Source organism: Eptatretus burgeri, chromosome 10 (assembly GCF_056783735.1).
Source record: "Eptatretus burgeri isolate ZD-2024b chromosome 10, Ebu_testis_v1, whole genome shotgun sequence".
Classification (NCBI taxonomy): Eukaryota; Metazoa; Chordata; class Myxini; order Myxiniformes; family Myxinidae; genus Eptatretus; species Eptatretus burgeri.
The window spans coordinates 56,349,393-56,354,133 of NC_140970.1; positions in this window are offsets into that span (position 1 = coordinate 56,349,393).

The window sequence follows — 4,741 nt, forward strand, 5'->3', positions numbered from 1 at the left end:
TTTCACTGGTGTGCCTTGTAGCAATCGCCTGGATTAACCTTTTGTGGGCCCTCATGTGACGTCACGTGGCACTAAATGACGCCATCTGGAAAGAAAATGCAAACAACGTGACTTGTGTGGCTCTTAAAATGAATATCCACTATATAAACCTTTCAAATAGTTTGATTTTTAAAAGTAGCATCATATTAATTAATTTTTTTTTTATTCCTCCGCTGACAGTCACCGGAGGCATTATGTTTCTGGGTCATCCATACGTACGTCGGTCCATGCCAATTACCTCCGCGAAGTGAAGGAAATTAATAAGGTGAAGGAAGTTATGTTTTTGCCCCTTTCTGTCTGTCTGTCTGTCTGTTACATGCAAAATCGAAGATTTTTCAAGTATATTTGTCAGTCGATTTTGTTATTGTCTGTTTTTTTTCTTGTCTGTCTGTCTGTCACCAACATGTCTCAATTCTCAACCAATTGTCATGAAACTTTACCAAGTTGTTAAGGTAGTCTCAACTGAGAAGCCTAATGATTTTGAGGTCATATTTCTAAAATTATCAGTTTTACTCTGATTAACTTGAAAGTTGATGAACAGGATTTGCATATTGCATCACTGAATTGGGAAACCAACTAATTTTCAGATCAAAAGGTCAAACTTCTAAAATCATCAATTTCAATCTGAAAAATAATTGATTTTCATCTGATTGACCTGAGCTTTGATTAAGATTGTCAATTTTAATCTTCATGAAATGGAGAATTTTATGTATCCATGGCAACCTTGAGAGGGGGGGGGGGGGTATTTTGCAAGTATCATGCTCTGCACGATATCTTTTTCTTATTTGTGTGCAGGATATCTCAAAAAGTTGTGGATGGATCCGGATTAAATTTGGTGGACAGGTTTGATGTGTGACGAGGATGAACTGATGAACTTTTGGTGAAGATCCTTGATATTTCAAAAAGTTATTTGGCCTGATATGTTCTTTTGGATAAGGCATTGCGTGGTAGAGGTATGCGCTCTACCAAGTGCCCTTCTAGTTTTCTCTCTTTTCTCTGCAACCGCTTATCCGATACACAAAATTTTCACCACAGGTGTGACGACTCGTCTATACGGTTTTTAATAATAATTAGGATGTTCGAGGTCATGTGGTGTGGCAGCCATGTTGGAAAAAACGAAAAACTTTGGACCTCAATTTCTCTCAAACCGCTCCGTGGAAAATATTGAAACGTGGCACACGTCAAGTACTCCCCATGGGAAACAAGTGTGATTTTTATTTATTTTTGTCAAAGGTGGCTTCATTATGATATAATTGCATACGTCTAATGCTTTATCCGATGAGGATGAAAATTTTTGAGGGTCATGTGGGGGAAAAAATTGACTTCATTGGTCACGGGGTTTGGCAGTCATATTGTTGTGGGCCGGGGGTCGGTGGCGAGGAGTGAACGCTAGGTGGAGCAGTAGGGTCGTCTCCACCGAGTACCCGGAATTGAAGGTCGTAACCCTTGGATAACTCCAAAGGTCACGGGTCCCTTAGCGGACCGTGGACGCCAGTATTTCGACACCGTGGGGTAGGGTTAATTGCCTAATTTCAATATACCTAAGTATGCACGTCGTCTAACTACCGGGGAAAACCACACCCTCGACGGACCTCGGCGGAACGGGCCGTTTACCGAGCCCGATCCAGGTGTAAACCGAGTGGGGATTACCAAGATCCGTCGGTCCAAATGAACAATTACAGCAACAAGGCCTCCCAAATTCCCAATACGCACCGTGCTAAACCAATGAAAGAAACAACATCAACGAGCTGGTACATTTAACAAGAGGATTTATTTATGAACAATAATCGGGGAGGGGAGCACACAAAGAGCAGAGTTAAAACCGAATATGCAGTCATTGTACAAGGGCGAGATACTTAAGCAATGTGTACTTATCGGACTGGCGCCACCAACACACACACACACACACAAACACACACACACACACACGAAATGGGGCAGGTTGCCCTTTATTGTGCCCTACAGCTCGGGAGGGAAGACGAGCTGGGGGAAGAGCCTGGTCTTGCATCTGCCCGCCTAGTGCGGTAACATCGATCTTGTCCGGTAGCGGGACTCGAACCCGCGCCGATATACGAGGGGAAATCGGCCGTCTCTCATCACCACACCCCTCATTCGCAGGGGGAAATCGGCCGTCTCTCCGTGATTGGTCGGGGGGTGTCTTAATCCCCCGCCCCTGAAGAGACTGCTTCTCTTGGAGCTCGCTCTGCGCCCATTGGCTGAAAGGCGGCAAACGCGCTCGCACCCTTCCGATTGGCCGAAGCATGGAGTCAGAACTTCGGTGACCGAGGGAACTCCGCCCACATGCGTGTTCGGCACGCCATCGTGCGGAGAATGGTCCATTAGTGTTGTTGTTGTTGTTGTTGTTGTTGTTGTTATTTTTGTGGATATAAATTCTGGAGCGAAGAAAATTACTCGCAGCGCACACATGAAATTCCCATTAGACACAGGGGACGGGACGGGACCCTGACTATAAACACATACTTATCGATTTTTAACCTTAGGGACTGCTGTCTGTTTGTGTGCAAATGGCTTCCAAATCTGTAACAATATATTGTTTTTTTAATGTTAAAAAAACAGATTGAGGCGAAACTCTACATCGTCTCGGCGATGGGTGCAAAATACAGCGAGAATTGCTCAGTAAGTGATAAAAGCATGAGACTTGGCACAATTATTCTTCAACCCATACTGTTTATTTTCAAGGGTGGAGCCATTGAATACAGCATGTTCCTTAGCAACGGTTGCTAGGTAACAAATTTACCCCAGCAACGGACTTTTTAAACCTATTTACTACATTCGGAAAGGTTGGTGCTGTGTTACAGAACATCAGAACTATCAGTAGACATGTTTTAAAGACAATTAGTGTCATCAGAACAACAAAACAACACAATAATTAGTGTCACCACAAAACAAATTAGCATTTGTTTTGTTGCTAGGTAATGATAAACAATACCAACTGTCTATGTATATATTTATCCTCCATATGTAAATGATGCTTCTACTTCACATTGCCTAATGGCCTACAGAAGAGGAATGTTTTGGGTAAATAATAACAAGTAATGTTGGTAAATAACTTTTACCAAACTTCAAGTAACAGGATTTATGCCACTTTGCATTCTGTTCCTTAAATGTGGACTCCACACCATTTCCATGGTCCAATCATGTGACATCTATTTGTACTGGCATGCAGTGGAGTTCATTAAATTGAAGCATGTCCTCAGCTACGGTTTTATAACCTGCATCAGTGGGACATGTCAATTGTTCTTTGCTGTCTACCTGACAAAGGACACATTTAGACCAGTCAGTTGTCAGGGTATCTGAAGACGAGGGGCTTGCCATTTTTAAGCATGCAGGGGTAGGTTAGTTGACCATTACCATATCGTCCACCACCAAATAGAAGCTATACATACCTGCACAGAAAAAAAAAAAAATTCAGGGATATGATTGAATAAATAATCAACAGGAGCATGCATTCATTGTTTGTTATTATTGTCCTCTACAAATAGGCAAAAATAAGCGAGAGGGGAATGCTCAGATGGTGATACAAACAGGGAAATATGTTGCCTAGCAACCATTGTAAGCCTTTTGCAGTTGACAATTGCTCTCGGGTGATGCAAATATGACGGGTAAAGTTATAGATAATAAAATACGTTGTAATTGATAAGTAAAATTGATCTGCAGGCATCTTTTGTGCTGGTTGCAAAGGAAAATATGTTGCCTAGCAACTGAAATGAAGCCTTGTGTTGTTGACAATTGCTCCAAATTGATGTTTATATGAAAATTGAAGTTGTAGATATTAAAATACATCATAATCATTGAATAAAATTGGTCCACAGTCATCCTTTGTGCTGGTTGCTAAGGAAAATATGTTGCCTAGCGACCGTTGCTATGCTAGATACAGTTGACATTGGCTCCACCCCTGAAAACGTTTAGAATCTTGTGTTGAACATTTGTGCAAAGTTTCATGCTTTTATCACAATCTGAACAATTTTTTCACCCCTCGCATTGACTAACATGGTACGATCACCTATCCATGAGGAACAGACGTTTCTCCACGTATGACGCCATAGGTCACATGGTTTGGCAGAGATTATTATTATTATTATCTTGCCAAAACGAAGTTTTTGCAAGATATGTTAGTCAGCTTGTATGGTTTTTTTTTTTTTTTTGGTCTGTAATCACGTATAAAAAATTCTGCAGAGCACAGTTATCATTGGAAATTTTTGTAACTTCGCATATCAGAGGCCTATAGAGGTCCCTTTCAGTGCATAACATTTTGAAGGTCAAGGTCAAAGGTCAATGTCACTTTGGCGCAAATCAGGGGAGTCGACGAAACCCTTATTTTTTGAGTAATTTTGATCGGATCGTCTTCAAACTTCATGGGAATATAGTTCATGGTCTGGCGCTCAGCTGATTAATTTTTGGTGGCGATTGGCCTTGACCTTCATGGTTAGTGCCTTAGGTCAAACATATTTGACCCCAAGGTCAAATTTTCAAGTTTTAGGAACCATATCGTGTAGTACCTCAAATTGAACACCTCGATGAGTGCTTTCTAGATATGTTAAGCTTGAGACATTATGACGTCATTTGGTGACGTTATGAGGCAAAAGCATATTTTTCATGGTTACTCTGTAGAACGATTCTCATCGGAATCTCTCGTAGGCAGATATTCCTCAAGGAGTCGCTCCTGGTGGATAGCAGCTCT